The sequence below is a fragment of the Eumetopias jubatus genome, unplaced genomic scaffold (genome assembly GCF_037043125.1).
Source record: "Eumetopias jubatus isolate StellerSeaLion01/CBP00866 unplaced genomic scaffold, mEumJub1_p1.0 scaffold_6, whole genome shotgun sequence".
Lineage (NCBI taxonomy): Eukaryota > Metazoa > Chordata > Mammalia > Carnivora > Otariidae > Eumetopias > Eumetopias jubatus.
In genome coordinates this window covers 11,320,355-11,343,099 of record NW_028274812.1, presented here as the reverse complement: position 1 = coordinate 11,343,099, position 22,745 = coordinate 11,320,355, and the positions used below count along the sequence as shown (strand labels likewise).

At 42.5% G+C, this 22,745-nt stretch overlaps 1 long non-coding RNA gene across 4 annotated transcripts in view; it reads right to left on the bottom strand.

Annotated features, from left to right (window-relative positions):
* LOC114209332 (uncharacterized) overlaps positions 1–22,745 on the bottom strand; it is a 194,369-nt gene that overhangs the window by 15,313 nt on the left and 156,311 nt on the right. The window contains exons 2-5 of one of the 4 annotated variants that reach the window (XR_003609331.2): positions 16,572–16,792; positions 14,747–14,925; positions 14,366–14,412; positions 12,363–12,495 (exon numbers count right to left, since the gene is read on the bottom strand). This is a non-coding gene — a long non-coding RNA (uncharacterized LOC114209332). The other 3 variants (XR_003609332.2, XR_015768430.1, XR_003609333.2) reach the window with 3 other exon arrangements.

Below are 22,745 nucleotides of genomic sequence, written 5' to 3'. Positions count from 1 at the left end.
TATGTATATATAAAGTATATATATATGTATGTATATATAAAGTGTGTATACACACACACACACACACACACACACACACACACACACCTCCCAGTTGGCCCATGTACACCACAGATGGTGGCCCCTAGCAGATAAACTTTGAGAACACTTGTATTTTTTGCACAAAAATTTCTACTCTAGGTCCAAATACTGATATTTCCCATCACCAAGGAAATGGAGGTGGGGTAAATCTTTTGATGGTAATTATGACTTACGTCTTCAGGCAGAATTCTGTTCTATAACTTGCTGCCCTGTGGGTGTAATGTTTGGAATAAGTTGGATTACTGGGAAATTAGTCTTTTTAATAGACACCCTATTTATGGGGAAAAAAGAATAGTGTCAATTCAAGTTCTTACCATTTAACTAGAGAAAAATGGAGGGTGGGTAAAATCTGCATAAACACAATGGCAAAGAAATATTTTGTCAAGAAGTAAACTGCGGTATACAGGGTTGAGTAATAACGTCTCTAGATGTGCCTTAATCTACAAAATGAAGTGGAGAATTAACGCAATCAAGCTTGCTTTCTTTTCTCCCTCCGTTTTTCTCTGACTCTCCTCACTTTCAAAGAAAAGTACGATATGGATAATTGAGGCAAAGGGATTTTTTTCCTTGAATAATTCAGGAAATTGCCTCAATTTTCCTCCTCACTTTTCACTACATTATTTGTGCAGACTCAGACCACATCTACATAATGAGACTATATTACTACAGCACAATCAACAAGGTATTTTGTTCTTTTGCCTTAATTTTTCAATTGATTATGTGATGCTTAACTGTATCAACCATATGTTGATCTGATTTCTTAAGAAAGAAAAAGAAAAAAGACTGGGTAGCCATACTGGCCCTGACCTCCGCCCCCATCGCTGTAACTGTCTGAGCCAGGTGCTGGCTATTTCAAAGCAATGAGCAGTATGTTCTCCAACTAGTATATTTTATTAACAAGGTTGACCTGTCCCTTAATAAATCAATAGGATCTCAACTTAATTCTGGAAAAACTGGACAAGATGATGTAAGAATGCCTGCAAGCTTCTTATGAAAGCCAATAAAAAGTTGACGGGCCTAAGACCCATTATAAATTTTGTATCTGAAGTTGGGTTTTGGATTCAGAAATGGCTTTGAGTCACCACCAAATGGCTTGTCTCAATTTAGCGAGCTTAGTTTATGCAAGTATAGCAGGAATGTTTTTCAAGCCAATCTCACAAAAACATAGAATCCTGTTTATATCTATTTACATCTCTGAGGAGGTATCTAGATACTTTCTCATTATGTGAAAGTGTTTCACAATGTTCAGTCTGGTTACAAATATTACAACATACTTATTCACTCTTGTTGCTATATAATTCATGGAAAACTCCCCACGTTATTGTTTCTGAGTAATTTTTCCTCACTAACCAAGCACTCACAAGACCTAAGCCCGAATGCTGCTTGGTCCAGAGACTTCCTCTCGATAACATAGCCATTGCTGTTGACTCAGAAGGAAGCATTTCTTACAGAATGTCAAGCACTTCTCACCCAGATGCAGGATGTGGCTTGCTGTCCGTTCTCTGGCTTTATTAAGCATGGCATGGTCCCTGAATGAGAATCAGGCCTGCCCGGCAGGGGGCTAACTTATTAAGTATCGATGTTGATGATGTCTGCACAAAGTCTGTGATTGTTAGATGGATTCACTGCCCTAAAATTTTATCCTCTTGTTTCCCTCTCCTAAATTTCTCATCATTCGTTGCTCACTACAGCCCCATTTACTTTTTTTTTTTTTTTTTAGTTTTTATTTTAATTCCAACTAGCTAACACAGTGTTATATTAGTTTCAGGTATACGATATAGTGATTCAACACTTCCATGCGTCACCTGGTGCTCATCATGACAAGTGCCCTCCTTCGTCCCCATCCCCTATTTAACCCATCACCCCACACACCTCTCCCCTGGTAACCGTCAGTTTGTTCTCCATAATTAAGGGTCTTTTTCTTGTTCTCTCTCTCTCTCAATCTCTCTCTCTCTCTCTCTCTCTCCATCTTTCACATTGCTTGTTTGTCTTGTTTCTTAATTCCCACATGTGAGTAAAATCATATGGTATTCATCTTTCTCTGACATATTTCACTTAGCATTATACCCTCTAACTCCATCTATGTCATTGTAATGGCAAGATTTCATTCTTTTTATGGCTGTTTTATATTCCATTGTACATATAAACCACATCTTTTCTAATTTTTTATTTAAATTCAATTTAGTTAACATATACTGTATTGTTAGTTTCAGGCGTAGAATTTAGTGATTCATCAGTTGCATGTAACACCCAGTGTTCATTACATCAAGTGCCCTCCTTAATTCCTGTCACCCAATTATCCCCTCCCCCCACCTGCCTCCCCTCCAGCAACCCTCAGTCTGTTTCCTAGAGTGAAGAGTCTCTTATGGTTTTCCTCCCTCTCTGTTTTCGTCTTATTTTCTTTTTTCTTCCCTTCTCCTATGTTCATCTGTTTTATTTTGGCCACAGTAACTTCTTGCCAGACACGACTCCAAAGGCAAGGGAAACAAAAGCAAAAATTAACTATTGGGATTACATCAGGATAGAAAGCTTCTGCTCAGCAAAGGAAACAGTCAACAAAACTAAAAGGCAACCTACAGAATGGGAGAAGATATTTGCAAATGACATAACAGATAAAGGGCTAGTATCCAAAATCTATAAAGAACTTACCAAAGTTAACACCCCCCCCAAAAAAAAAAACTAGGCAAGAAATGGGTAGAAGACATGAACAGACATTTCTCCGAAGAAGACATACAAATGACCAACAGACATGAAAAAATGCTCAACATCACTCAGAATCAGGGAAATACAAATCAAAACCACAATGAGTTATCACCTCACACTGGTCAGAATGGCTAAAATGAACAACTCGGGAAACAACAGATGTTGGCAAGGATGTAGAGAAAGGGGAACCCTCTTACACTGTTGGTGGGAATGCAAGTTGGTGCAGCCACTCTGGAAAACAATACGGAGGTTCCTCAAAAAGTTAAAAATAGAGCTACCCTACAAGCGCAGCAATTGCACTACTAGGTACTTATCCAAAGGACAGAAACATAGTGATTCAAAGGGGCACAGGTGCCTCAATGTTTATAGCAGCAATGACCACAATAGCCAAAATACAGAAAGAGTCCAGATGTCCATCGACAGAGGAATGGATAAATGAGATGTGGTACATATCTATAATGGAATATTACTCGGCCATCAAGAAGAATGAAATCTTGCCATTTGCAATCATGTGGATAGAACTAGAGGGTTTTGTGCTAAGTGAAATAAGTCAATCAGAGAAAGACAAATACCATATGATTTCACTCATATGTGGAATTTAAGAAACAGTCCCATTTACTTTTAATTCCATTTCTCTTTGGGGGGGTGGCAGGGTGGGTCTTTCCTTTATTTCCTACCTTTCTTTTTGTTAGAAACACATTTTTTTCTTTTCAGTTCTTATTTCCTTGTTCATTACCCTCACTACACTATTTTTCCTTGAATTTTCTTGTTGGAAAAACCTCACCACACCTAGGAAAGTTCTCAAGCCCCTTGGTCTACTATCAGAAAGGCTACTCAAGTCTTCAATCCATTTGGCGTTGATTTTTGTACATAAGATAGGTTTCATTCTTTTGCATGTGGCTGTCCAATTTTCCCAAGATCATTTACCAAAGCAACTACTGTTTCTCCATCGTATATTCTTGGATCCTGTGTTGAAAATCAGTTGACCATGTATGTGTGGGTTTATTTGTGGGCTCTTTGTTCTTTTACATTGATCTATGCATCTGTTTTTATGCCAACACCACACTGTATTGATTACTAGAGCTTTGTAATACAGTTCAAAATGAAGAAGTATGATGCCTCCAGCTTCTCAAAATTGCTTTGGCTATTTGGAGTCTTTTGGGTTTGTTAATTAAATCAATGGGAGAATCCTTTCAAATGTATATGTATATGTATATCAGGTCAACATGTTGTAAACTTTAAATATCCCACAATTTTATTTGTTGATTATAGCTCAGGACACCTGGAGGAATGAAAGACAGAGAAGGGAAGGGGAGGGGGGGAGGGGAAGGGAGGAGAAGAAGAAGGAAAGAGAGGAGGGAAGGAGGGAGGCAGGCAGGCAGGCTGGCTCTGGAAGTCACCTGCCTGCCTGCCTAGCCAGGAATGCTCCTCCCTTAGTCCAAACAGACCTCTACCTGCTAACAGAGGAAGCATTTCCAGGCTCCGTGGCCCTCACTTCAGCTCCCAAAGGGCATCACCCTCACACACTCCCAGTCTTCCCAGTTGTCAGGCATGATTGTTAAGGGCATAGACTTCAGGGTCAGATAAACCTGCACTGGAACCCCAGCTTTGTGATCTTCAGCAAGTTACATAAACCCTCCGGAGCTCAGTTTGGTCCTCTGTTAAGTGGGGATAATCCTAATAGTTGCTGTTGTAAAGCTTGCATGAAGAAATTATCAAAGAGAAGCACTGAGCATGGTGCCTGACAAATACGGATCCGGTTGCAGTGGCTAATGTTCAGTGAACACTTCCCCATGCCAAACATTGAGCTAACCCCTTAAGTTGCATCATCCCGTGGCAACACTGTACGTTACGTATGCCATTATTCACATCTTCTAAAGGAGATGCATGAACACTAGAGTGAGTGCTCCAAGGAAGATCTTACTCAGAATCACAACCAAGAGAGCTAAGCCCTGGTGAGCACGGGCTCTGGGCCAGATCCGGTCATGGTGGACGAGAGTGTTACCCCATGGCTATCCCTTCTGCGCTGCAGGGGCAGTGGCCGTCTCAGCTACTTGGCAGACCCCTCTACCTGCTTCATCCTGTGGCACCTAGATTTGGGATGCACTGGGGAGGGGAACAGCAGCCTCACGTGCAGCCCATAGAGATGTGGAGCCACATTAGGAGACCAGGAGAGAACACCAAAAGTCTCAAGGTCTTCAGAGCAAAGAAAGTATGTGTGTAGTGAAGGTCAACCAGCCAGGGCTGCCACCCTGGACCGCCCAATCTTCATCTCCTCATTCTGGCTGGGGGGCCGTCTCCGTGGGAGCCCGAAGGACTCAGCAGGGCGTAGCATGCAAACTTCGGCTACAGGCAAGGACAGACATTTTCAACATCCCTCACAGCAGGATGTCTTTGCAACCTCTGGTCCACTACAGCCTATCCTAAACGGGTAATCAGACCTGCAGGTATTAATTAAACTTATGGTTCTATTTATTGTAGCAGTCTGGGGATTGAACAGACAGCAAATAGCAATAAGTACTTCTGAATGTTCTCTTTGGCTTAATTACTGTTCCATAGTTAGTCCATCACATTGATGTACAATCAACAAGGCTGTGCTTACTTACACAGCTCATGTAGAGTGAGAATGTTCAGGAGCTGCCAAAATCTTTCTCGCAGTGCCTGAGTCTATTGGCGAATCAAAATAGGACAGACCCAAGGAAGCCTTTAATCCTGTCCATCATAAATCAGTTTGGCAGGAGCGCCTCTCCCCCTAGCCAGCGTCTTTCTTTTCAGACATAACCTTGATTGGCACTGGAAGGTCCTTTGGACAAAGTACGTCACCATACCTGGCCTACACAGGACAAAAAGAAGTGCAGAGTTTTCAAGCACCCATGGCTTTTAAGCCTCATATACAGCCAACTTAGGTAATTAAAAGTACAGATTCCTGAAATCTAAAGGGAATTTAGAGGCTATCTAATTCAAGCACCTCATTTTATACAAGGTGAAACTGAGACCAGAGAAGAAAAGTGGCTTGACTAGGTCACACAATGTCTTAGTAAGGGAATCTTGGGCTGCCATAAAGAGAGACCCACTCAAGCTAACTTAATTAAGTAAGGGAAGATTTATTATAAGAGTCCAGGGGAGTCTCACAGAATCTAGTCGGGGCTTTTGCAGGAAATGGAAGGTCACTCCCTCTTGTTTCTGCGTCATCCTGCACATCTGCTCCCTCTGCCTACCTGCCACCTTCTTCATCCCTGTCCCTTGTGACTTCACCTTGCACGTGGCACGAGTTGCCATGGTACCCAAATCTGATCCCACCTTTATATGACCTTCCATCTTCGAAGCCCAACCCCTTCTAACCACCTTCTTCAAATTCTGCAAGTTGTGGATTTCACTGGCTCATCTTGGGGCTAGAGTTCAAGTGTGATACAATCAACTGTGACCAGGATGCAGGGGTCACCCAGGCCCACCCTTCGGCAGAGACCATGGAGGGAGGCAGTTCCAACAAAGGAGGAACGAGACGCACAGAAATCCAAAGTAGTAGCAGAGCCAGCGGTAATATCCAGATTTTCCAAATCTGTATCTAGACTCCTTCCTACCCTGTGATACCACCTCTTAATTTCAGTCCAAGGATTATATTTCACTTCAAGGGGAAACAGAGTTTATAGCTAGAACTACTCAGACAATGATAGCTGTGTAATAGTGACCTTAGAGTGGCCACATGTAAAACTGAAAGAAAGGCATTGCCATTTCCCTGCATACTGAATCTCCATCCGTAAATAGTATACTGAGAGAGAGAGGGAGAGAACATCAGGACCAAAGAAGAAGAATCGCAACACAGATCCTGGACTATCTATGCTTCTCATAAAAATAGCATGTCTCAGTGGAGTTAAGAAATCCTTTACCAGGTCTTGTAATCCAGGTGATGAGCAGAATGCCGTTAAATCATCTTCCTCTCCTGGAAGAATCCAATAATGATATCCATATCTCATCCTCTAGTAAATGAACTATTTCAATTGGCCATACTCTTTAGAAAGGAATGCACTGTGCTGTTTTAAGTTCAGATTTTAGTTATCTTTCTGTTTCCTCCCTCCCGTTAGATTAAATTTCCTTCTACTTAGCAAATGAGGCAAGATGCAACACTTTCACTCATACTTCTCTCTTGCCTTACCTCTTCTCCTGGTCTGCCTCTTTCCTTCTGCTCTATTTTACAGGGAAAATAAGAGAGAGCTGAAATGAACTCAAGCAGGTAGTGAAGGGAAAAAATTTAAACTGTAAATATTAGGTGAGAGTTTGGATTGCTGCCCTCGAAAGGGAAGCCATGTCAATGGAACAGGTGGTGCTGAGCTGGTGGCTAGGACAGCCAAGTCTAGGCCTGGCTGGAGAACACACCAGCTGTAGGAGATGGCCACTCAGGGTCCTGAGCGTGTTGAGTGGCAGTGGGCTATAAGGGATCTCCTGGACCTCTTTTCAGACATGCCAGCCAGACGTTGATGAGCCCTGGTCACTCTAAAAGATCCTATTCACCACCACCACCATCACCCCCCAGAGCAACCACACTGGGGCAGAGGGAGCATAAACCAGAAAGCAGTGTCAACTCTTGGCTCTGACACCAAGTGCTTATGCACGCCACTCACCTTCCCACCCTCTTTGCTCACTGCAAAACAGGGAATTTGGACCAGAAGATCTTGCTCAAGGTGGACCTCGACCATCCGGATTTTAGGCTCCTTTGAAATATCCAGTGCATGCTATGGACACTCTTCCCAGAGAAAGGCACAAATACCTCAAGTGTGATGTACACTTTTAAGGGCTTCATCTAACCTCCCTGAACTATCTTTGAACCTGTTATCGATTCGTAAACCCCAAGTTAATAACCCTTAAGCCAGACAGATTCTCATAAGGCACTTCTAACTCTACAAATACCAATTATCCCCAACTCTACCCATGGAATAAAAGCAGTCCAGCACTCTGAGGCATGTGTTATCATCAATTCAACCTTCTCCTTTTACAGATGAAGAAATAGAGCCAGAGAGCTTGGACCACAGAACATGTAATCACAGAGTCTGTGGGACCGGGATGAGAACCTGCATCCTCTGGCTCAGGTGTCCCCCTTGTGTTCCGCTGCCAACCACTGGTGATGCCTGGCTTCCAGGGGCTCCTTAAGCTATGGCTCCCCTGGCAGAAGCTCTCTGTTTCCCTGCTGTTTATCGTTGTGATCTCCTGGCTTGAGAGAGCGAACAGGATCTGGTCCCGGAGTTCTGTGCATTCCAATGAGAGAGGTTGGATGCCCCCTTGAGATCTCGTGGCTGCACAACCAATAGATGGGCTGGGCACTGGAGGCTGATGGGCAGTGCATGGAACCAGTGAGTGGCCAGCAAAGAAAACTGTCCCACCACCAACAGGGTTTCATTCCAAAGGGCAGACCAAAGCGATTCCCATATGTGGTTCCCAATGGCACCATCAGAAAATCGCACTTCTCCTGGCCAATCCAGGAGAAGAAGATGTGCAGCCTCTCTTATTAGTGAGACTACAGCTTGGGAATATCACAGAGTTCCTTCATGCCCTGCCCTACCTGAAATCTCGGGCTTTTTGATAACAATACTGCAAAGTCGTGTCACATTCCATAAATCACACGTATGGGAGGAAGGCTCGAAGCATTTTCTTGAAGCAAGTTTGTATAAAACCCAGATGTTTTTTTTTTCCTTTTTTGCCAGTCTCCACGCACCGTGGGTGTCTGGGTGGGTGGATTGAGTGACATGTTAGTAAGAAAGTTCCCTCCCCTTGTGGAGCTCCTCGAAAAAGGAGTCAGAGAGATCGCACTTGAGAAAGTGACAGGCAGATCATGTAGCAGTGCTGCTGATGAAAAAGCATTTAAATCTGTCAGAATCCGGAATTCAGAACAGCGCCAGGACAGAGGAGGGTGTGAAGCAAACTTAATTACCCTTTGTCAGGCTGTGTTTGCCTTGGGGCAAGCCACCACCACCACCCCCCCCCCCACCAAGAGGCATTTGTGACCCCTCTCTCCTCTCTTCCAACATCCTGCAGCCCAGAGAGGAACCCTGGCAGCCACGCGAACATCCTCACCTCCCATGCCTTCCCCGCGCTAGCTGTAAGTGTCTCCCCGTCATCCCCTCTACCTGCTGCGAGAGCAAGTCAACTGCGTAACTTGCCAGAAATCAGAGTCTGAGGACATGCCACGGTGGCACAGCCATGACATGAGAACAGATGGAAAACTTCTCAGGAACAAAATGTGCACACACAAAAAAAATGGATTCTGGCTTTCAAGTGTATATTCACGGTGCAGCTTTCAAGTCTTCTGAAAGGCCCACCCAAGCTCCAATATGACCTACTTAGGGAGTGTTCTTATTTATGTCTCAGACGAAGGAGCTGTATATTTAGCAAATGAGGACTCTCCATCCCCCCATGCCCACTTCTTCACGTTTATAGAGCCGTGCAATTTTCGCTTGTTAATTTTTCCCCAGATCGCCTCCAAAAAAAAAGTAGATACATAAGTTAAACACTGCGAAAAATCCATGAGCTCCAGGAATTCTGCATAAATGCATTCAGATTTTCATTGAGTGTGTGGGTTAATATTGCTTAAAAGAACAAGAATGAGACTACTGTTGATCCGAGTTGCTTCATCTTCCCTTAGTTGGCAAACCAGCTGCCTGGCTCGGCTGTTATTAACGCTGCAGTCAGATTTACTGATGCTCCAACATGTAAACTGCGTAAATTTCTGCTAGGAGAGTCCACATGTGCAAAGCAAAGCATAGCATTGAAGCTATTATCCGGCTGACACAAGCCAAAATAGACATTAGTTTCAATTATCTGGGTTTTCAGGAGAAAGCCTTTTTAACCTTCATTATCAAGATAATTGCCTTGACTCTCACCCCTTGTGCATGTAATCAAAACCATAAAGTTTCAATCCCTGTAGCAAGCAGCTGCCTCAAATCTTTTTCGGAAGTAGTGGGTATAAAGTAAGAGGTGAACGTGTAAAGAGCACACCTTTGAAAGATGTTGATTCTTGCACCTTTGTTTAAAGGAGTCCTGCGAAGAGAACTCTTTAACAAAGTAGTAAATACAAGGATGTCACATCACTCAGCACTGAGCTTTAGACTCCCTTTGATTTTGTTGGAAATAAAAAGGTCAGTTTTAGGGAATTCGGGGCCCACTGTTTCCATGCATGCTAGGACGTATTTTTCTTTCCTTCCTAATAAATGTGCTAAGCCCACCCCTTCGTGCTAGAGAAAAGCCAATTGAACGGTGTGTGAGACTAAAACAATATCATATAACGTCCTAATATATCATGTACTTTCTCTTCCAATGTTCCACACAGGACTATGGTCCATGTTTAACAGTAAGATTTTGTCAGCCCAGCACTCATCTTCTCAGTTAAGAAAATGTGGGCAGAGCTCCCAGGGTGCACTCATGGCTATGACTCCCAGCATCCACATTCTCCTGAGCTGTGGCCACAGGGCTCAGATCCTCCTGCACGTGGCACGTGGCCCCGAGGCAGCAGTGACCATCATCACTATCATCACCACCACCACCACATGGACCCTCAGCAATGATCTCACTTGAAAGCATGACTTTGATGTTCTTCTCCTTCCTCTGCCCCCTTGCTCCTTGCCCTGGACCTATCCGTCCCTAAGAAGTTGCTGGAGCCTGAACCTAAAGCCCTCCCCCTTCCCCTCAGAAGAATGAGAGCTCCATTTCTACGTAACACTCTTGACTGTGCCTGCTAAGTTGGCATTCTCTACTTAACCTACTTAGCTCAGCACAGTTCGATGAAAATAAACATGTGCACCCAGGGCATTTCTCTTATCTGCAGCTGGCTCCCAGGTCATGCTGGGACGGAGCTCGTTGAGACACAGCAGGACCTTTGAACCCGGTTCCTGCAGCTCCAGCTAACAGATCGGTAAAGCAACACCAAGTTCCAAGTGCACCTGCTCTCTACATGGCAGTGAGAGTGATACTGGTGTGGAGATGAAATTAGGTGATGCTCATGCACATAACTCTACAAATGACTGGCACAACACAGACAGCATCGGAGGGATATTGCTACAGACTGAAATGTGTCTTCCCAAGTTCCTGTGCTGAAGTCCCTCCTCCCCAGTGTGATGGCATTCGGAGGTGACTGGGGTTAGGTGAGACCGTGCGGGTGTGGTCCTCATGGTGGGATTAGTGCCCTTGGAAAAAGAGACACCAGAGAGCTTGTTCTCTATTGATCTCCGCCACGTGAGCATACAGCAAGCCAGGAAGAGCCCCTAAGCAGGAACCTGGGCATGCTGGCGCCCTGATCCTGGGCTTGCGGCCTCCAGACCTGTGAGACCTGAATGTCCATTGTGTGAGCCCCCCAGCCCCTGGTATTTTGTTCCGGGAGCCCCAGCAGACTAAGACACACATGTTCTCATCTCCCATCCACCTTACCCCTTCCTAGCCCCGCATTCCTCTCTCCAGATGCTAACAACATTCCCACAGATGCCATTCCATGTTTCAAAGCTCTTTTCCTTCCACAAGCAATCTGAATATTCCGACTTACACTGAAGTCAAGCACTTACCAGGAACCTACGACGCACGATACGCAAGGCAGAGTCTTATAAGACCCGGTGGCCTCCAGTTAAACAAGTACCTCTGGTGTCCCTGGTTGCTGCTTGTGGTCCTGCTCACATCACCTGTGATGCTGAGTTCAGAGAGCGAAGTAAATGAAATACAGCTCTGTTGGCTTCTGCTCCATTAGGAAAGGGAAAAATCAATGTTTGCCAAATGTAGAAGGACAAAATCAATAGCGAAAGAAATTTTATTTTCAACCTTCTAAGGGAGTATTACAAAGAAGAGAGAGTGAAAATTATTATTATTTATTGATGTATATAGCACCTTCTGAAAGCCTCAAAGTGTTTTATGGAATTACGAACTGCCTTCCTCCTTCGCTGCGTACAGATCACTCTGTCCTGTTCCTACGGAACCCTCTAGAAGGGGTGAGTGCGGGAATATTAGGCCCACAGGACACCAGAGTTATAGGGGTGATTACTCAAAGTTGGTAACTCATTTCTTTATTAAAGAACAGAAAGGAATGATTAGTGTGATGAAGTTAGCACACACTACCCTTGTGGAAAGTTCCTGAGGAAGAAGCCACCTCTTTAGATTTTAGATGGCATCATAATTTATGTGGTTTGGCAGAAAGAGGAGAAAACCCGCTCTCCACCCTTCTCCCACGTTCCTCCGTCGGAACAGGCAGCACATTTGGGGAGAATCAGCCACCTGCTGCCAACATCTTAATGCAGTTCCTGGCAGAGGAGTTTTGATAGATGGCTTCAAAGCCCTGAGTATAAACTACTGAACAAAACTTTCCGGAGGATGAAACGTCAAAAGAGCGAGGTTGCAGGAAGCAGGGTTTCTGGAGGCTGGCAGCTGTCTGAAAAATCCACAGAGGCAATTGTCAAAATAAAATCTTACAAGAGTCGAGTGCTTTCCACTTTTCAATCTCCTTTCACCTGGTTTCTTTCTCATCTGAACTTTGTAATGATCCTTTGAGAAACAGAGGGCGGGGTTACCAACCCCATTTTACAGAGGCTTGTAAAGTGTAAGTGACTTACCCAAAATCATTCGCCTGGTTATCGGCAGAGCTCAAGAGGGAACGTGGTCTCCTGGATCCTTAGTCAGAAGAAAGATGAGAGACTCCATGGCTCACATTCCCACCTCAAAATAGGAATCCCCTTGGCAGCATCTCTGAGAGGCAAGCAAGTCTCTGCATGAGGGGTCCCATCCCCTCATAAGAACTCTTAATTTTTTTTAAATTGTCGTTCAGTCTCTCAACTATTAAAATACAAAGATCAACCTCCACATAATGTTCTCTGATTTTTTCTTCGCTCTGCCATTGACAACTCTTCAGTCTGGTCTCACTGAATTGGACCTTGCAAGTAGGGAAGACTGCGATTGTTCCTATTACATGGTTTCCAGATAGTTCCCTTTCCTGCCCTGGACGGTTCCTATTTGTCTGGATTACAGATTAAAATATCATGCTTAGAACCCAAGAAAATTCCAAATATCTGATATCCTGGGACAGTAAGACTACTTCCTCTCATTTTCTGGATACTATTAGACTTGCTTTGAGAGGAATCTTGATTCACACTATGGATTCCAAGCGACCTACTCAAAATCTAAGGTCTTTTCTTAGAAACTGCCAGATCTTGCGGCCACCAAATCCCCATTCTGTCCCTGTGCTGTTAAGTACCTCAGTGAAGGGCGTCCCATTTAGAAATATTAAGTTCTGTCTTTATTCACACCCATTACATCAACCTATCAAGCTTTTATGACTCCTGAGTCTATCTTCTAGCACACTAGTTATCCTGCATAGATGTGTGGGTCAGACTTTCCGTGCCTTTATTCAAAGTATTAATAAATCACTTCAATGAACAGAGCCTAGAGTACAGCCCTATAGCAGGCCATGTGTGAGTTCCCACTGGTTAGTATTAGCTCATTAATCTACCTCCTCTGGTCATTCAGGTAGGAATGGATTTCCTCCACTAGCATTCAGTCCACATGCTTCTGGTCAGACACTACTCTAGGGTCAGCTGCAGGCAATAGCTACTTTAAGAACAAGAGAGATGGACTGCTTCTTGGGCTGGCTTCCCCTTTAAGGCCCCTGTTTGGTATTCCAGCTTCCAACCAAAGCCTGATGTCCCTCCCTCGCATCTCTGAAATTGACTTCCCTCTGAGCTTGGATGCTCCCAGTTCCCCATCCCAATGAACCAATTTGCTCACTGTAGACTCCCCTGAAACCAGCTGATTTTACCCCATTATTCCCTTTGCCCTCTTATGATGTCCCTTGTCCCTGAAACTAGTTCATCACCTCACAGCTTCATCTTATCTACACAAATATTACAAGAAACTTTGTCAAAGTCCTTAATAAAGTCCAGATCTGTCAATATAATAGCATCCTGCTATCTATTAAGTCTTGTCACCTAATCAGAAAAAGAAATGTTTACCTATGAATTGCTGAATTACAGTTTGTGCACATGGAGAAAACTCCTGAGTGTAGCTCCACCTTCTTCTGGAAACTATCGCTCTCCCTCACACTCCATCTCCAATGTTTTCAGATGGTCAACGTGATCCCCCACCCAGACTCAGCTCCAACCTTAGTCCAAGTGGTCAGCTGCCCCAAGCGGAGCCAATCACATTTTTTTGTACAGGAATTAGAGCCAAAACTGAAGCAGAATGGCTAATTTCTCTTTGGTGACTGGACTCAAGATACGGGAGCTTAGAAACTGTGGGCTGCCATGTTCGAGGTCATGTGGGCTGTGGAGACGTCCCCTAGAGGCGAAGGGAGAGAAGACCTAAATGAAAGGGCAGGGAGGTACAGAGGCAACAGACTAAGCCGATCCTGAAAGCTCAAGAGTCTGGTCCCGGTCTTCCTCAGATAAGCCACGTTCTTCTCCTTGGGTCCCAAAAGTCAGCCCGGAGCTTTTAAATAAATCCCCTTTTTGTTTATGCTACTTTGAGTTCAGTTTCTGTCATTTGCCCCCAAAGAGTCCTAGGTGACACAGTGAAAGGCACTAACCCCACCCCCAGAGCCATCCAGCTGCCTTTCAGGACTCACCGGGGAGATTGTTCAAGCTCATGCAATCCCACAAAGAGCTTGTCGGCCTGAAAAAAAAAAAAAAAAAAAAAAAGCAATGGAAGTACATGCTGTCTCGCCCCCACCCTCCCTAGATGAGGTGAAGAGGGCCACTGATAACCACAGATAAGCAAAACCTTGTATTCTTTAATGTTCTCAGTGTACCAACAACGAAAACAATTCCTTTTTTTTTTTCCTTTCGTGCTACTTATGTCAGATTCTACTTGTTTTTCCATTCTCTTTCTTGATGTCCTATTCACAACAAAGGAAAGTCCCTCATGCCAGGCACCAGTCCAAATCATGGACTTCCAGAGGCCACAGGGTGAGAACCTTGGGAGGGCCAAGACAGTTGTGTCTGCTTACTTTGGTTGCTTTGAGCTGTGCAGCAAAGGGGGCTTTCCAGTGGAACAGTCCTCTGAATGTGGCACAAATGTTTCTTGACCCTGCCACACTGCTCTCCTCCATTCCCAGCCCAGGCAGGCCCTCCGGTAAACACCGGAAACAGTGGCTTTCGTATACGCTTCCCGGTTAAATCAAAACAGCTTCCAAAACACAGATAGGGAAAAAGTGAATGAACTCCCCAGGCCTAAATTCAGTCTGATTCACCAACAACAGCTAAATATAGAAGGATTCCCTCCATTTGAGGCCACTAAATTCTGTCCAGAATCTGCTCTTGGAACCTCAGCGCCACATGGGAGCCACTGGCCTTTTCCATGCGAGAGGGAGGGGATTTTCCCTCCAGACTGGCCATCGCTAAGCAGCGTTAACCCAATGACCGTCAGCCTCGGGACCACCGCGATACTCCTTGCAATTTTCTTGAGGAGATGCCAGGAGAAAAAGCCACAGGGCTTAGATTTTAAGTAACTACAACAGATGTATAGTGTAAATTCCTTAGGTCAGGATCCCTGTTTGGTTTATTATTTTTCCCCTCTAGTATCTGCTATATCAGGACTGGATAAATCATTTGTGGGGCCCACTCCAAAATGAAAATGCAGGGTTGCTTGTTCAAATATTAAGAATTGCGACAGCATAACAGCAGAGCCATAAACCACACACAGGGTCCTGTGTGACAGAGAGGCTCCCCCACCACAAAGCCAGTCTTGTCCCTAACACCTCGGTCATGATTTATGTAGAATACATGCCTACTAGTGAATCAATAAATTCAATAACCAGAGCCAGAAATAGAGGGCGGGGGCAGGGGGAGGAACCCCTGCTTCAAGCAAACAACCCACTTTCATCTCTTTCGTGCTTCTACTGGGAACTCTTATTAGAATGGGTTCCACTGCTGCAGTTTGAGAAACACAGCTCTGTAGAAGCATCTTTGAATTTAGAGTGCACCGTCACTCATACCCGGGTTACTAAATCAATTCGGGTATGGATTGAATAGACAAAGCCATCAAGACAGAAGATCAGAGGGAAAAAAAAAAAAAAAACATGATACAGCGTGTGAAGTTTAAATCTCTTCTAGACGATGCCGTTCACTTACAAATAATCTGAGTTTGTGGACCGCTCTGCCCATGCCCTGTGCTAAATCACCCCTTATCCATGCTATTTTGTCAGCCCCCCCCCCAATTTGTCCCTTTCAGTTTGCATTTTTACCCATAGTCTCAGTCCCTATTATTAGCACCTCATATGAAAGTAGCTGCTATAGGATCATCTTCGGAAAATGTTAGAAGAAAATGATCAGTCTTTACAGAAGGTATTAAATACTTGTAGGACGCTTGCAATAACCTTGGCCTGCTCTTTAAGAGCAAAGAAGGGGAATGCTTACCAAGCATTTTCTGAGAAATGAGTGTAAATTGCAGGAAACAGTGTGTAAATTAAAGGAACTGCCTAATATAATTAGCCACACAGGAAATGTAATGGGTCTGGAAAACAAAAGTGTAATTTATGAGGAAATATCAATTGGAATAATGTAAATAATGGGTCTTTCACGGCAGTTCCTTTTGCTTGTGGAACTAAGGTGGTCATTAGGCAAGGAAGTGCTTATTAAAATCTAGAAAGGTTCTCTAAAGATAGGACTTTAGAATACCATATTACCTTCAAGAAAGATCCTTAATTCATTGTGTGGTTTTTGTAAGACACATAATGGGCCTGGCCGAGTTTCCCCACTCTTCCCACTATGCCAACTACACCCATAAAATATGGCCTAGCTGTTGGCCAGGATCTTTGGGGAAGCTCTCTGTACCAGGCTTTCATTCGATGGTGAACTTCTCCACTTTTGGCTCACGCTTCACACTGTTTCCTTCTGAAGTGGTCACATACTGGCAACACTGACTCATTTAATATCATCCATCTGAATTACAATTATCACTGCTGTTCTTGTCGCCTCTCCATGAATCAGTTTAGCGGAATCTTCCTTTCTGGCCTCACCTTTTCCCCCCTCTGAAGCAGTTAGCCTCTTTCTCTCTGTGAAAAAAAAAAAAAAAATAGATACTTGATAAGTTCAGTGGCTCATTACATAAATGGAAAAAACACAAACCTCTAAATAATGATTAACCAACCACATAAGCTCTAACTGAAGCTCAGGCTTCAATAAAGACCTTTTCTAAATTTAAAAAAAAAAAAAAACCTTAACTTGTATATTTTTAGTGTATATTTTTTTTGCTATAAACAATTGGGTTCAATTGTTACTTACTTACCCTGATTACCTTAATTCTACCTTTATAGTAAAGAGATTGGCTAGGGTAACCCAGAAAACAGTGGTGGCAAAATGCAAACAACTCTCAATATCAGTGCCTCTGAAGTTCTTTAGGTCCAGATTCCAAATGATAGGACATTGGACAAATTATTCAATAGAACAGGAAATGACATGAGCAACAGGTGTATTCTGTACCTCTGCTTTTGTTGCACCTGTTGGCTCTTGCACTAAGAAGTCTGCTAACTCATACCACTCCAGCTACTGCCTGACCCTCCTGTCTTCTATTACTCCCCTGTCCACCTGGGGTGGGGACTTCAATCTGCACACTCCCAGGCCTGTGCGGGGCCTGCCTCCGAGGGGCTCTTCCACCATGCCTCCAGTCCACCAGCCCACTCCCCTCTGGTGGAGGACAAGTGTCTGCAGACTACATCTCCCCCTGCTCCATCACAGAGCTTTCCTCTCTGCTCCCACCTCCACAGGGCAGCCTCGAGGGCTCAGGAAAATAATTCTGCCGCCTCCAGCGCCGTAACTCTAAATACCTAAAACAAGCGCTTTTCATACTGAACAACTCAAAAAAAGAGAATGGAAAAGCACATGCTAGAACATTTCTTTATTCCTCAGTCAACAAATGGTCAAAGATTAGAAATTCAGTTCACCAGAACTTCCTAGTCTCATCCATGAGTCTTTTATGACCCTGTTAAGGAGAGGTGATGGGATTCTCGGTATTAACAGTGCTCTAAAGGTAGGGGTAGTGACATTTATTTCTACACAAAGAAAGAAAAAAAAAATAGCCTCGTCCTTATTCTTATTTCTGGCCATCACAGATATCCTTCTTTATAATTACTTGGGCTACTGCTATTGTAGCCATCATTTTCACTATTTACTATTATGGGTATTTAGAGGCTCATAAAAATGTGAGCTTCCTCAATGCTTAAACAGCACGAGAGATAAATCAGAGGCACAGAGCATTGGCTGACAGTGGATGAAACCTGACTGGGAACAGCTGGATTGCTCTCTTGACTAAATATTTACAAAAGGCATGATTATATCACTGAGCGACACTGTGCGAATATAACAATTTATCAATCATCTTGTTTAACAGCAATCCCCACAGGAAGGGCTACATTCCCACTTAACAATAAGAATCTACTATATGCTAATTAATTTACTTCTTTTCACTTAAGGTTATTTCAGACACGTATGCCCTTGTGCTTTTTATAACAGCACATTTTACACAGAGACCAACAAATGTTTTATAGGCAAAAAAAGAACAACAGGGGGTAGGGGGAACAATGTTAACTCTAAATCTTGGCTCACACACAGTCTTCTGGGGTTAGAATAGAGAGAAGAGTGGACACGTTAAGGCGTATTCTAGGGATCTGGCTGCAGATGTTGCTGCTAGTTCTGGAGAATATGAGAAAGATGAAAGGACAAAGGCTGGTCTCCTCTTGAATTTGAATAAGGAAGTGTTAATCAGCTGTTATTTACCACACAAACGGTCACTGGGAGGCAGGTCCGTCGCTATCACTCAGAGCACAATTCAGTCCAGTGACAAGCTTTAGTGGAAAGAAGAAGAGCATGGTTCCTGTCCTCGGGTGCCCTCCAGCCTCAGGGGTAAAACTGGGTGAACTCAGCCTGATTTGTATAACATCACACGGAACACAGATGTAAAGTTCTATAAAACCGGTTAGTACAGGAATTCTGGGAGGATGGCTGTGACGTCAACAGCACAGTTTTGGATCTTCCAGAATTTTGACAGAAACAGAGCATGTAGATGGCAAAACTAAAACACATGGACCAAGTCTGTGACAAAACTAGGTGACAAGACTTCTTTACAAGAGCCAAAATACAAGTGGATAGTGCTAAAGTACCTACTGAGCCAGTACCTGCGTGTAACTGGCAACCATGAGGCAGCGTCTAAGGGAAGGCCTAGAGCAAGGCTGGGAGCAGGAGACGCAAAAATACCCAACAGGTATTTCCTGGAAAGTGTGGTGGGCGAATACGAGAAGAGCAGCTGAATCTGTGACTAGAAAGTTGGCCCATCTGAACCCTTCAAACTGACTAGCCAAGTCTCCCTTCCAGGAAAGGGCCCCATGAGGAGACACTGTCAGGAATGTAACTAAAACTTAGCAGGATAGGGATGAGAGAGGCAAAAGAAAGACAAGGTACAGATAAAAGTGGGACATGGAAGAGGGGAAGAGAGTCATGAAATCTCAGGAAGCAAGCTGTCACTGTCTTTTTAACATTCTACAAAAACAACATAAGAGGGAGCTCCACAAAGTTAGGATGAACTCATCCCCCACCTAAAATTTCAGGAAAACTAAATTCACATAAAATTGAGGAATAGAAAAAAATATATAAGTCAGTTCCCATACAAAGTGACTACAAAAAATAAAATATGTATCAGAATAACACTATAAACAACAAAAACATGCCAGAAAGACATACTCAAAAAAACCCTGCAGCATACTCTTTCAAAACAAACTAAAGACTTTAAGAAAATGATATGAGACACAAAAGAATAAGTCAGAATTAGAAAAACTCGGAACTGTACGGATAAAACTCAAGAAAGAATTATACATAAAAGAAAATCATTTTAGAAGACTAAATTATAAGGAACACAAGAACAAATAAAGATAATAAAGAGTGCCTTCAGAGAGTAAAAAGGAAGGAATTTCTTTAAATAAAAAAATAAATTTGAAGAAAGATTTTAAAAATACCAAGAGAAAATGACAAATATTGGAGATAGGCAAAGAAAATCTAACATGTGGATATAGAAGTCCCTGAAAAAGAAAACCAAAGCAAGGGAGACCAAATCATAAAAATTATAATTCAAAAATTCCTCAAATTAAAAGAAAAAAAGGTGTGAGACCACATATCGAAAGTGCTCTTTGTATCCCTGAGAAAATCGACCCAGAATGATCAACACCAAGACATAGTCTAAGGAAATTACTGGACTTTAAAGAAAAAAGGAAAAAAAATCATTTGGGCATAGGATAAAAAGAACTTGTGATTTATAAGAGAATGAAACTGGGTTTTCATCAGGCTATTAAAATAGCAACTCTTGTGTCAAAAGAAAATAAGGAACATATTTCAGATACTTGGGGAAAGAAAATAAATATGAGCCCAAAATTTTATACCCAGTACACCTGACCTTCTAGTTAAAAGTGCTCAAACTCTTGTTAACATGCAAAACTCAGAGAGCCTTGCTTCCATGAGCCCATCCTAAGGAATCCATCATTTCTAATGAATTCAGAGACAGACAAAATAATGAGAGAGGCACCAACAAAAACAACAAAAAATTATGATGAGCATTAAATATATAATTAACTGGAGAACTAAGAATAAAAGAGAATTAAAACGGAGAAATTATAATATGTAATAGCTAAATGATCTGGCATTATAGATATGGCAGTCATTTTGAAAATGGGAGAAGAGTGAAGATAGCATATTTCTTATAAATTGGCAGAAATTTCAGAGACTTGAGCAAAGTCAGGTTGGATTCCTTTGAAAAAATATAGGTGCTGTTACATTCTTTCATCAGGAAGAATACAATGTCTGGGTTCTCAGTCTTCTTAATAAAAACTTTATTTAACTATTTTTGGTAATTTGGGTAACTGTTTTTAGTAATCAAAATTGGTGACATACTATTAATATTGCTACTCCTAGACTTTTTGTGTAATAAGAGAAAAATCAAATGAGTAATTAGGGAATATTCTAATTCTCTCATACCCTGTGTCCTTCTTGATGTGAAAGAAAGAAGGTACAGGTGTAATGTACATCCTGTTTAAGTAAAAGTCCCATAGTACTGAGTTTGAATTGGAGATATCAATATGAACTTATGAGATATTTTATTTTTAAATATGCACATGCTTGTGTTTCTTTCCCAGATCTATCCACTGGACAAGCCTAGAAAAAAAATGAGCAATCCAATAACAATAAGCATTTTGGGTCCCAAGATTAGCCTTGAAATGTCACTTCCCATTATTTAAAGGGGGAGGGGTGCCTGAAACCAATGTAACAGTATCAGTCAACTATGCTTTAATTAGAAAAAAATACTTAAAAATAAAATAAAAATAAAAAGGGGAAAGGGCTTCTTGGAGCAGGGGATGGACTAAGAAATGTAAGGATAAGAAGATAAGCCTGGTCTATCCTGACATACCAGATAGCAAGAAAGCTCTAGGCCTGTTTGAGCCTTAGTAAGACTTAAAATTGCAGTGGATTGAAATCTAACACATGTATTCAAATCCATGGGTTTACAACAATTTTAAGCGATCACTTTCTAAAGATGACAGAGAACCAATGCATGATCTCAAAAATCAGGTAAATAAAGGGACAAAATCAGCAAATCATCCTGCCTTTTCTGTCTGAATGATACCTCTGGGTAACCAAATAGTAGATGGGGGGTCGGTTATGTTATAAAATTATTCCAGCTAATAAATTAAAACAAAATGGTAGAATAAGAAAATCACCATTTGGCACCTACTATAAATTATTGGATCTAGGCATTGAGAAGCAACAGTTGCTAACATAAAAAAAAAAAAAAAAGTGAAAAGAAGTCATTGTGTCCCTCCTGATGAAAAACACAAGGTCACCGGGCGCCTGGGTGGCTCAGTTGGTTAAGCGACTGCCTTCAGCTCAGGTCATGATCCTGGAGTCCCGGGATCGAGTCCCGCATCGGGCTCCCTGCTCAGCAGGGAGTCTGCTTCTCCCTCTGACCCTCTTCCCTCTCATGCTCTCTATCTCTCATTCTCTCTCTCTCAAATAAATAAATAAAATCTTTAAAAAAAAAAAAAAAACACAAGGTCACCAATGGTCCTGTCAAACAAGATCAAACCTGAGTCTGATCCAGCCTCTGTATTCAGCTGCCAATTTTCAGAGACTACAGAGGATAGAATCACATGTCAAAATGTCCCATGCATATACAAGCACCAAATCTTAACTCTGGGAAACTCAAATGGCCCAGTTCTTCAACGTGTAAGTTTTAAAGAAATAAAGGGATATGGGGCAATCTATAATTGCAAAAATTAAAAAACTATATATAAATGCTGCCTTTGATGCACAGCTGAGGGACAAAACCATTTTAAAATGCAAGGAAGTGATTATTAGAAAGAAGTCAGGATAGTGGCTGTTTTGGGAGGGAGTGGACAGTGGTAGAGATAAGGCACACAGAGGCCCCCCAGGGTGCCTGGAAAAGTTCTGCTTCTTGATTTGCATGGCATTTACAAGGGTGTTTGTCCACTTTATAAAACTCCATTGAGCTACATATTTATTGTACGTGGTTTTCTATATCTGTGTTCTGTTCACAATGACCAAGTTTAAAAGAGAACAATAATCCCAACAAAAAGGTATAAATACTATGATTAGGTAAAGAATATGCACCTTTGAATCAGACAGTTCTAGATTCAGGTCCCACTTTGCCACAAATAAAACGGTGGGATCTTTGATCTCTCTGAGCCTCAATTTCTGCTTTGAGAAATGGTAACAATAGAACCTGAAAGTTCCAACTATATAAAAAGTACTCAGTAAATACTAGTTTTATTATTTTTTCTCTTTCTTCTTTCTTCCTCCTTGTTAAGTGTTTGCTGGAACGGTCAGCAGGACTGAAACTGTGTAGGATTGGTTAGTGAAAACTTCAGGAGGATTCCTGGTGGATTCCAGAACAGAATTTTTTTAAAGGAAAGAGATGGGATATTAACGAAAGGATGTGAGCGGCAATCC